Source organism: Rattus rattus, unplaced genomic scaffold (genome assembly GCF_011064425.1).
Source record: "Rattus rattus isolate New Zealand unplaced genomic scaffold, Rrattus_CSIRO_v1 PGA_scaffold_19, whole genome shotgun sequence".
In the NCBI taxonomy this organism is placed as follows: Eukaryota; Metazoa; Chordata; class Mammalia; order Rodentia; family Muridae; genus Rattus; species Rattus rattus.
The window spans coordinates 23,967-36,503 of NW_022651141.1; the positions used below are offsets into that span (position 1 = coordinate 23,967).

The following is a 12,537-nucleotide window of genomic DNA, read 5'->3' on the forward strand; positions in this document are numbered from 1 at the left end:
CGCCTGAGGGCAAGAGAGAACTTAAGCCTCCCAAGTAATCTTGATCTATTATTCCAGGGTAAAAATAAGTCCTTTAAGATTAAAGAGGATTGAACCAAAATGAGTTGACTTTTCCCATGGGTAGGGGGCCGGGGCCAGGTGGGACATGTTTTACACTCATCTGGCATTAGGCATGAATTATGGTGAAATGGAGGACCCACCCTGCTGAGCTCTTCAGTAGCTCCTTTCAGAGTGACCGTGGTGTCTGCTTAAGTTGCAGCTGAGTCATAGGCGTGCCTGAGACTTGGAGCCTCCGGATACCTGAAGCTGAGAGCATTTTGGTTTTCCTTCGTCTGCAGAGTCCGGCTGAAATAAATCTGCCTCTGATATCTCCTAACTCGAGCCGCATCTCATCGGCCCAGCAGATAGCCTTTTCCCCACACTTAGTACACAGTCCTATGGTGCTCTCTCTTTGTGAGGGCCTGGTAACCTTTTAAACGTCCTGGTTTGCGCTGGTTATAGCAGAGCTTGCTATCCCCAGTGCATGAGCGCTTTTTGGCCCTGTTGGAAGTGCGGCAGCCACGTGAGGCCGCATTAGTGGGTGGACTTCCACGATTCCCAGCAGCAAACTCAGCCAGTCCTGTGACACTTTGCTCGTTTTCTCTAGGTGTGAAATAGCTACGCTTCCAGGGCTCCTGTGCGGCTTGCCTCACAGACCAACTGTTCCACCAAAAGCATTGGCTTGTTCAGGGTCTCCAGATCCTGCAATTTTTGACTCTCCCATCCCAGCCACGAGTCTCGAGTGACGCCCCTGGGGCCTTTGTGTAATGTTAGGTGTGTCTCAGACTCTCCTCTTCCTGGAAAGTGCCTTTCCATGCCTTAATGGCTTTTAGCAGACATTTGAGACATGCTGTTAGCTCTAATTGTAATTTGCTTCGATTACAGCATAACAGTTTCCTTGGTCCTCATAGCAGATCGAGTGTCCACTTTTCTTGATCGCTTTCAGCGTGGTGGGCGTACTGATTTTCAGCTTCGCGCCTTAGAGGTTACCATAGCCACACGCACGCCTGCCCATTCCACATATATGTCTCATATTAGTGTGTGCGAGCTCACTGTTGCCTGCCAGCTCCTGGGAGTCTTGGCGAGTGGCAAGCTCTCCTGACTTGAGATATAGTGGAATTGGCACCAACTCCAGAGTTACAGAGCAAATTAGCAAGTTGTTGCCCGTGATATATTCTACTGTCACAACACCTCCCTCCATCAACAGCCTGAAACACTGGAAATACTCATGAATCTTTTTTTGTTCCTCTTTAGTAAGGAAGAATCTGAGGAAATTTTTACATGAGGTGGAGGGCTCTGTTTATAGGCTGGAAACCGATGGTTTCCACCTCCCACTTTCTCCTCTGTTTTTTTTACCCAAGCTGTTAGGGCTCGGTCATCCTTCATCTGTGTGGTATCTTTTCTTTTACAGTAAGCTGCCTCATCTTCTAAATCCTCTTCCCTCAGAGAGGCTGCTTTCTGTCTGTGGTTCGAACTATCTAGGCCCAAAGACTCTAACTTCTAACAGATAAAGGCTTTACTTTGTTCGGGTTTTCTCTTCCTGTTTCTCTCCTAGGGGCATCCTTTTCCCTATCTCTTTTCTTGATCTTACAGTCCTGAAGCTGGCCCTCTTTTCTTGCAAACCTTTCCTTCTTAAGGGCTTCTAAATTACGTTAGTTTCTGCTTCCCTGAATGTTGTCCCAAACTCCTTCAATGCCTTTGTCCTATATCCACATGTTACGTAGCAGTTTTCAGCTTTCAGGCACGATATCCCACTGCTCTCAGCGCAGCTGCAAAATCGTGAAAAACCAAAAGATTGAGCAGCTTCCAAAAACAATAAGAGCTCAACTGCACCTTCTAATGCGAGAGAGAGATGAGAGAAGATCAAGCACCAAAGCATGCCTGACAGAGCTTTACCTTCGTCAAAGGCCTCTGCATCCACTCTGTGAGAAGAGGAGCTCTCTCAGTGCCGCGATGCAGCGAGGCATTTTGGGTTTCAGCACCAAGTAGTCCAGCACTATCTCCTCTCGCCAGCAAGAATGCACGCGGACACTCAGGATCATTCTGCAGCAAAAGCGCTCACTTTGTACAGCTCTCGTGAATAGGACAGTGGACACACAAGTGTGCGCTTCAGCAGAGACAGCAGGCTGAGGTAGAAGTGCTAATTGTCCCCTCAGTGATTGAAGTGGATCACAGAGTTATCTTATTAGCATGGTGCTGTTCTCATACAGTATATTACCATCCAACTGATGCTAGGTGCAAAGCCTGTTATCATGACGTATTACTGTTCACCAAATGAGGGCATACACCAGTCAAAACAATGGGTCAAAATAAACACTTCCTGTCTTTTTTTTATTGGAATTTTATGTATTTAAATTTCAAATGTAATCCCTTTCCTGCATCTCCTTCCTCCATTCTCTCTCCCCTGCTTCAGTGATGGTGCTTTTCATCCCACCCACTCATCTCAACACCCTCTGATTCTCATTGAGAAATGAGCTTCACAGGACCAAGGACTTCCTCCTATTGATGACAGACAATGCCATCACCTGCTATATATGTGGCTGGAGCCATGGGGACCTCCATGTACAAATCCACTTGGTGGTTTAGTCTCTTGGGAGCTCTGTAGGGTCTGCTGGTTGACATTGTTGCTCTAATGGGGCTTGCAAACGCCCATCAGCTCCTCCAGTCCATTTTTTAAATCCCTCCCCCATTAAATTGAGTGTCAGTCTAATGATTTGTTGTAAAACATCTCTTCACTGTATCATCAGGAATTTGGGCGGAGTTTTCAGGAAAAAACATCCATATCAGACCCTGTCAACAAGCAATTGTCTTCTAAGTTTTTTTTGTATTTTGTCATAGCAAATAAAAAAGAAGAATAAATATGTCTCTTTCATATCAGGGGGCTATGTGATTAGAGTCAGTGCTTTCAATGAGCCCTGTAGGGTTCTCTTGGCTCCAACCACAGAGCCTGGAGAAGGGCATGGACCCTGAAACGAACCTGTTGTGGCCATGGTCAACATAGACCCTTTATGATCTATTCTCTTTGTGAGGAACAATCTTCATGTCATTGATAAATACAATCAAGGAGAGTACCACATGTAACTATCTTAGAGTCTATTTTTGTATACTTATTCTCAGCAGCCCTTGGTGGGAGTCAGGGACACTGTGAGGCATGGAGAACATCTCCGTTCTATGGATCACATTCCGCATTGCATAACATCATAGGGCCTTGGCCCTGAATGCAAAATTTAGCCAATTATTCAGGTCTTCCTTTCAGGCAGCTGTAATCTTGGGTCTATGGACTTCTAACATGAATCAAAAAATATATATTGGGGAGAAAAGTGGTCTCATGTTGATGGGAAATGTATGTGACTTGCATGCCTTCGATATACTTTCCCAAGTGAAATTTATGGAAGGAAAGGTGTGATCAGACACCCAAAAGACAACCTAAATCCTAAATTCAAATTTTGAGTTTTGTCCCACGTAGCTGTGGGAGTGTATGTGTGTGTGTGTGTGTGTGTGTGTGTGTTGTGTTTATGTGTGTATGGTATGTTTAGACATATTTCTGTGTATGTGCATGAGGAGAACAGAGGAGACCCTGCACAACTCTTTCATTCAACTTCCTCTTTCTTAGTTTTGAGACAAAGTCTCTTACTGAACCCAAAACTCACTGTTCGGCTATCATAGGCATCACACACATGTTATCTCCTTTCCTGGTTCTCCCATATCCCTCTCCCCATGCTTCTATGAAGATGCTTTTCCTCCCACCCACCCCGTTCCACCCTCCCCAAAGTTAGTTTTCATCATGGTATTCATCACAGTGAGAAAGAAGAAAAATAAAAAGTTAAAAGTCAATAAATGAGGAAGTCTTAACTTTAAATAAAATAAAGTGTTTTTACATTTCTATTTGTGGTTATGAGGTAAGCATCTGTGGCTCTACTAGACGCACTGTTTCTATAAGAAATTGTCTTACTTAGGGTTTCTATTGTTGTAAGGAAACACTGTGACCAAAGTGCAAGTTAGGGAGGAAAGGTTTATGCAGCTTACACTTCTACATTGCTGCTCATGAGCAAAGGATGTTGGGACAGGAACTCAAACAGGACAGGATCCTGGTGGCAGGACCTGAGGGCAGGGGTTATGGAGTGGCACTGCCATACTGTCTTGTTCCTCATGTCTTGCTTTAGCTTGCTTTCTTGTAAAACCCAGGACCACCAGCCTAGGAATGGTGACGCTCACAGTGGGTTGGACACTCTCCCACCAATCACTGAGTAAATGCCCTACAGCTGGATCTTATGGAGGCATTTTCTCAACTGAGGAGCCCTCCTCTCTAATGACTCTAGCTTGTATCAAGTTGGCATAAAATCAGGGTGGTAGTTAGAATGTGATTGTCCCATGGAAGTGTGGCATGGAGGTGTGGCCTTTGTGGAGTAAATGTGGCCTTTCTGGAGAAGAAAGTATATCACATTGGGGTTATGGCGCTTCTTCTCCAACACCATGTCTGTCGGACGCTTTCCATGCTTCCCATGCATGAAAAATAGACTGAACTTCTGACCCTGTAAGTCAACCCTAATTAAATGTTGTCCCTCATAAGATGCCTTGGTGATGGTGTCTTTTTGCAGCAATGAAGCCTTCAGACAACCAGCCAGTATAAAAACCCCCAAATAGCAGAATTAATCAACAATAGAAAGTATTTTCAAGTCCTGCAGTGAGAAACTTATTCTTGAGAGAAGAAACAGCAATGATTGAGTCCATGATAAGGTTGCCTACAAAGAAACACTAGGAGTGTAGATGTGGCTCAGGGTGACCCCATGTAGTGCACAGGGGCTTCTCAGGAGGAGAGAGCTACATGGTCAGGAACTGCCAAGCATTTGAAAGTCACGGCAAATGGCATAGGAAAGAGCTCAGCACCTCTGCATTGGAGGCACCATCAAGAGTTTTCTGAGGATAAGCTTACATGTGAGTAAAAGACGGGAACCTCCTGGGGCTAGATAGGGTAAAACGGCCCTCAGGTGTGTAGGAAGCGATCCAGTCAAAGGAGAGCCAGGCAAGACAAGCCAGTGCAGGAGCTCTTTGTGGTCATCTAGGGGCATTGAGCAGAGACCTCAAAAAATATTACAGGATGCAATAGAGGCAAACAGTGCTCAGGGAAGCTAAACACAGGATCCAGATAACACCTGAAAGAAGCTCATGGCATCCTCATCTTCTCTTTGAAGTTACTTTTTACTGATCATTCAAAAAAATAGACTTTATTATACTTTCGGGAAACAATATATATAAACTTAGTTTGGCATTCCTACTTTTGAGTTATCTTCGTCAAAATGTCCTTCTGGGAAGCACCACCCAACATACTCTATAGTGATGGGTTGGCTGTTCTTAAGGAACCAAAGAGACAAATATGTCTGTGGCCTAAGTTCAACTCATTCTAGACCTTTCTGTTCTTCCTGTGTTCCTGCCACTTTTTGAGAACTCCATCTTGAATTCCTTTGTCCCTCAGTTTCCTCTACACCCTCATTTTTTCTTTAGTCTTTCTTCCACATCACCATCAATGTTGATCTTTCGTAGGGTCATCCTTGGCTCTTCTCTTCATGTGGAGGTTGGATTTATTTAAAAGAAGACTTTAGGGCCTGAGAGATGACCACTGGATCAAGAGCTCGTCTGCTTTTGAAAGAGCACTTGGATTTGGTTCTTGAGATCATTTCAATGGCTACCAAACACCTTTTAATTCCAGGTCCAGGTGAACTGACTATTCTTGTCTCTGTGGTCTCCCTGTATTCATGCCCTGCCCCCACCCGCACACTAAAAATAATAGAGGTCTACAGATGAGAAAATAGGTTTTAGGTTTCATGAATCAAACAAAAACAGATCATCTCTGATTCGAGTCTGCTTTGGATCAGTTTCATTGAGTTTAGCCTTTAGTTCTAAGACCACCTCCTGTTACCTGCCACTCTTTCCCAACTGTCTGTTTATCCCTCAATCTTTCACCTCAGAGATTCATCTATTTCTGGATCCTCTTCACTGCTTCCCAAACATCCATCTTTCTTTCTCGCTGCCATCCCTGTTCCTCTAAGCCCCATCTCCAGGTCTTTTTCTCCTTCCTAAAGACCAGACAAGCTCAGTCCTGTTTGATTTAGCCTAGCCTGTAACATTAGAATTCTGTTCACCATCTTGACCTTTTGCTTCCCTCTCATGTTCCATCCAATACAGCCCGTCTACTCCACACCAAAGTGTTCACACACAACACATCACATCACACATTTTAATTTCTAGAGTAAAAAAAATTTAGTGGAAAAGATATCAGGTTGTCAGTTTTGGCATCTGACACACAGAAAACAAACATTTTTCCTCTTCAACCTATAAATTATCCATCTCCTGTTCCTCTGACTTTGTGGGAATTTAAACTTAATGGATCTTTTCCCCACCAGATTATAGATCTAGGGATGTGGACGCCACTAATAAACTTGATAAGTACAATGGAAGGGCTTGGCTAGAACTTGGTAAAATGACCTTGCCATTTTTGGACCCATCACCTGGTGTACTGCATAGTGACCTGTTAATCTGTCGCTGTCAACGGCCTTGATTTCACCTCTGTTGAGGTATTCTGAAATGATACGGAGGTTACTCTTCCTTGTAATCATCCAGGAGTTGGTAGATGTATAGGACTGGATCTTTTCTGGTAGGTGATAAAACCAGTCCTTCATGAATGGGTACCTGGGCTAGAAACCACCCCTCCAGTTGTCCTGAGCCATGTTTTGCCTCAAAGTATGCTCCACAGCTCGGGCCTACCATTGCACTTTGGCAGATGGGCTGCTTTGACTTGAGGAAACACTACTTTGTGAGGTAAGACCTTAAGATTTAAAAATCCTCCTCCCATCCAGGAAGTTCAAGTCCCGTGAGACACAGTCAATTCTGCAAATACTTGACCAGATAGAGAGAGGGATTTGTTGGTTGATCTAGAAATCCATGGCCTTCCATTGGGTAACGGGCTCATCACCTCCTTCCATCCGCAGAACAATTCCTGCAGCCCACAATATTCTCCCTTAGGGCCTGGGGAGAAAGCCTCCTCTTCCTCTGCTTCCTTGAAGGATGGTGTGCTCATCCTCCTGAGACATCCTTCTTCATGGTTTCAGACTTAGTGTGGTAGGTCACGGCACCCTGGTCCACTGTTTTGGTGGCTATCGTCTGTGGTGTTCAGGTTTTCATTTGCCCATGGCCTGTTTTTTAAGAGCTTGCCTGCTTAAACCAGACACAATGCTGTTGTCTCTGTCATATTAGTGCCTTTCAAAAAGAACAAAAGAGGGAAGGGCAATGGACCAAGGCTCTTGTCTAAGAGAACTTTGGTAGTTGGAGGAAGGCGGGTATGGTAAACAGGTTTGAGCATCTGAATCCAATTTTGTCACACCGGAAGTTCACATAGGAGGGCTGGGCAATGGTGGAGCACCCCTTGATTCCAGCAATTTTAAGAGGCAGAGGCAGGCAGACCCCGAGATCAAGTCAACATGGTATACAGGGTTAGCTCCAGAACAGCCAAAGCTACCCACAGAAAACCCTTTTCAAAAAATCAAAAAATCTAAAGTTCAAAGGGAAATGATCAAATGGTTCCCTACAGCTCAAAATATATTCAGACACATTTCTTCAGCCCCATGCACTTGCTCTCTGCCGAGAACCTCCTGAATGGCTAGGTCAGTGGGATTAAGTATCCCTGTCCCCACTTTTAAGCAGAACAGAGAAAGGTAGGCAAAGGAGCCAGAAGGGTGGCCACACCCTCTTCCCCTCAACTATGGAGCAATGTGGCAACATCCACAAATATCTTGCCCAGTGACATAGCACACCAGTCCACTGGATTTATGTATTGTGTCTCCTGACCCGCCCCCAGGTTTATTCCGAAGCTGCTGAGTTTCACAGCAACAAGTTGTCTAGGCAACAACAGTGACGAGAAAGCAATATTCTGGGGTTGGGATTTAGCTCAGGTAGAGAACTTGCCTTAGCAAGGCACAAGGCCCTGGGATCGTCCTCCCAGCTCCAGAAAAAAAAGAAAAAAAAACAACAACATCAACAACAACAAATAAAGAATATTAATCACTAAAATTCACAGGTACAGAGTGGAGCTTTGCATTTTAGTAGAATTTTGAATTCAGATATTGTTAGAAAGGATAATAAACTGAAACTGACTAGCTCTAGACCATCTGCCCAGCTTTCAAACGGAAGACATGGAGAACATACCACGGTTACTCGCTGTAATGAGGGAAAACTTTAGCTTTCTGGGCTGCAAGGGTACCAGTCATCTTCATAAACGATATTTACCGGAAGATAATGTCCTGGCGCCCAGATTCTGTCTTTTGAAACCGTCAGGCACCAAAAGCCTGAACAATCAGGGGTTCAGGAGCAGAACTGGCTTTCACAACCGGGCCAGAAGATAGAGAACCTCCATCTCAAGGGAGTCTAGTGCCCCAAGAGGAAGAGATGCACAACCTCCACCCAGTGCTCTGTGACATCATCCAGGCTCTGCTTATGTCATAGAAGCCCTCCTCCAGGCCAAAGTTCCTTCCTAGTTACTTAGAAAACTTCCATCATCCAGGTTTTAGGCTTTCACATAGCCCCTGAGACCCAAAAATAAAGTCCCCACCAAATATTCTGATGACTCGAGTCAATCTGCCCAAGTAGTTTTTCATGCATTTAGTTTGAAAAAAGTCTTTTGTTTCTGAGTCAACATCCTGGTGGTTTTTTTTTCCCCAGCCCCATCCTTTCCTTTGGTTATTTTGCTTCATTCTTTGTATCAGAAATATTGTTAGCCTCTCTCTCCATGGTAGCCCACTCTGATAGCACACCAAAATTAATCCTTTATCAAAACCACACTAGAGGAGGGCCATTTTTTGTTCAAACAAATCTGAATTTTGACAGATTAAATACCCGGCATTGAAGTCAATGGGCAATCATGAATTAGGATTCTTTTCAAAGATGGAAAATTAGCTCCGGGCTCCTCCCAAAGTCGGATAAACTTATGACAACCCGATATTGATTAGTCATTTTAAACACTTTAAAATTCACTAGCACTTTGGTTACAAGGAATTTGTTAGATCAAATGCAGAAACATGATGAACAGATGAGGTAATTTATTTTTGAAATATTGGTAGACAGAATACTGATGCAGGTAAGTGGAATTTATCTGTAATTACAGGGCACATTAATTGTTTGTGTTATAGTTCATCAGATCTTCAAAGGATTCTTTTTCAGAACCTTCCCTGGCCCCACTACACCTGACCATCCCTTCCTCTTCCCAATAATTCCTTCTACTTTTACCATTATAATAATTTTTTTAATGTCCTTAGAACTTAAATCCAATTATGTAGGTTTTTTAAAATAGGTCCACTTTCTAAGTGCACAGTCTTTTTTCTCCTTTCTCTATATTAGTTTTTACACATTTTCCTCCAACCCAGTTTTGCTCTCTTTGCTCTTAGGACTCCTCTGCTATTATGTGACTGTTTGTCCCGCTTGTGGTTGACCTCAATGTAAGTTAACTAAATGACATGATTTTTTTCCTTTTCCTTTTCATCTTCCTTCTGTAGGCACCTGAGATTTCATAGTCTTTTGGGATTTTTAAGCCTGAAAAACACACACACATACACACACACACACACACACAAACACAACACACACACACACACACACACAGAAACACACACAAACATGGCATACACACAGAAACACTATACATACAGAAACACACAAACACACACATACATACACACACAAACACACACACATGCACACACAAAAACACACACAAGTACACACAAACACACACAAAAACATACACATATACATACTCAAACACACAAATACAGAAAGAGAGACAGAGAGACAGTAACAGAGACACGGAGAGAGACATAGAGCCCATGAGGAAACATGTAATAACATCTTTCTAAGAACAATAAACAGAGACAACTTTCAAAAAAGTGAAGAACAAGTAGGCAACAAGAAAAATAATCTCATCATAGCCTTTCAACTTGAGGAGGAAAAGAGTTTGTCTCACTTAGGCTTTAGGCAACAGTCTGTTACTAGGCGGTTAGCAGGAACTCAGGCAGGACTTTAGAGGCAGGGAAAGAAGAGAGACAACTTAGAAATGCTGATCACTTGATTGCTATCCATGACCTACACAGCTTTCTCCTTTCTCATACAACCCAGGGCCACTCTTCATAAGAGATGACATCACCCATATAGTGTCATCCATCACATCACATCAACCATCACAAAAAAAATTTCTCAAAATGTGGCCAAGGGCCAATCTGATGGAAGCAATTTTTCACGTTGAGGCTCAATCTTCCTAGTTGAGTCAAACTGACAAAAAAACCAGGACCCTTCACATCTATTCTAATTGCTACACTGTGCACAGACAAGTCATTGGTATAAACTTAGCTGTCGTATCACTGGATGAATGGGTAAAAATGTGATAAACGTTGATGTGATTTTTCATCTATTTGTAAGACCAAAGAGTTTTTGTTCTCAGAAAACGGATGGAACTGTAAAATACAATGTTAAGTGAAACAAGCCAGACTCAAACAGATGAGTGGGAAATTGAGATTTTAGTAAGAGATACTAAATGAAAGTGTGCATTTAGGAAGAGGAAGGGGAGCAGCAGTGTGTGTGTGTGTATGTGTGTGTGTGTGTGTGTGTGTGTGTGTGTGTGTGCAGGTGAAAATGGAGGTGAGTTGTGAGGATGAAGATGGCTAATGTACAGTATAAACCTGTACAAGGAGTCACAAGCAATCCCACTGACTTGTAAATTTAAAGCACATCAATATAAGAGAAATGAGTCTAAAACAATGTTTTGATTAAATTGGGGGTTTGTAGTTTAGAGATACCGTAAAGTTTATTCTCATAGTTTCTGTCCCAGTTGACTTTGCTGTCTTGAGCGCTTTGATATGGGACTGGATATTTCAATGAGCTTTGGGTGTCTGTACTCATTACTCACCCGAATTCATGTCATTCAGTGAGATGCTACCATGGGGAAGGAGAGTGTTAGAGATCTTGGTAAGTGCACAACGTAAAGAATAACGCCAATTTCACTTATAGATATCCAAATATTCACCCCATCTCTGGTTTTGAAATGTGGTTTGCCCAAAAGTAATTTTTCTGAAGGTTAATCCTGGTGGGAATGTAGTTGTGAAGAACTGATTAGGGGTCAGAGGATGCTACCCAAATAAAGATCCATTAATGATGCTATTGTGGAAAAGGTTAAATATGAAAGGGAGTTTGCTCTCTCTTGCCTCTCCCAGTCCATTGATCCCTTCTGTGTTACAACATTACACAAGAACTCCTTCCTGCTGGCATGGTCTCTTCTTCTTGGATTTGTATTCTGAAATCATAGAGAATCTGCACATTACAGACTCAGCAAATCAGTGCCATTCTGTTTGTCATCAAGCATGAACATGCCTCAGAACTCAGTGAGCAGCCAATCATGGAAAGCAAAAAAAAAAAAAAAAAGCTGGCAGAAAGGACTAGGATGTTAGTGCTGACTGAAGACAAGATGGGTCTCAGGGTTACGTGTGTGCTCCCCTGAAAAGAAACTGCACAGAGGAAGAGTGTAGATTGAAAGTGCAGCTTGGGAGGGACTCAGATGATCTACTGTTAATATCTTGTGGGGACAAGGAGCCATTAGGTAAGGATAAGATCGCTAGAATATTTAGCCACCGAAGTTAGGGCTAGCAGAACCCTTTATAGAATCATCTTTTGAGGATGTAAAAGAAAACTGCCTGGAGTCAGTTGATACATCAGTACCCATCAAGAGTGTGTCCACTATTACAGAGGGACCCAGGAAAAGCCTGATCTTGGAAGATCCTTTGCCTTCAAGAGATGGAGACTTCTCCCTGGCAACACTGGGCAACCCATCTAGATCGGTATGGGCATCCCACTATGTCCAGACCAGTGGTCCTTAAACCTTGGATTGAGACACTTTGGAAGCAAAAAAGGCCCTTGCACAGGAGTCACATATAATATATTCTGTATATCAGACATTTACATTACAATTCATAACTATAGCAAAATTAGAGTTATGAAGTAGCAATGAAATAATTTTACAGTTGGTGGAGCTGTATTAAAAGGTTACATGAGGATGGTTGAGAACCACTCTTCCTGACCCCTCTAAAATATGCCTTTTGGTATGGACTGGAGGTAAAATCCCTTTTATTCAATCCAACAAATCCAGAAAACCAAAACACCACCAACAGATTATGAAGGATAAACAGCCACTGTACCCACAGGACTGCTGACATCTTAGACAAAGGATGTCAAAATGGAAATCACATCACACCATGACCATCCCCCTAAATGAAAAGCAGAGGAGAAAACCAGTTCCCTCGTGGTGGCACCAAGAGAAAACCATTGTTAGAATTGTCATCAAGGATATTAAAGCCAGGATTCAAGCATCGTCAATTAGAAACTTCCAAAACAAAAGTAAACACATAATCTTGGTGAGGTAATAAAGAAACAAGAGAAAATTGAATAGGAACTCACTGAATTATA

At 42.9% G+C, this 12,537-nt stretch overlaps 1 pseudogene; it reads right to left on the minus strand.

Moving 5' to 3' along the window:
• Positions 1-422: 422 nt before the first annotated feature.
• Positions 423-8,300, minus strand: LOC116889635 (annotated as a pseudogene).
• Between the last annotated feature and the right edge of the window lie 4,237 nt (positions 8,301-12,537).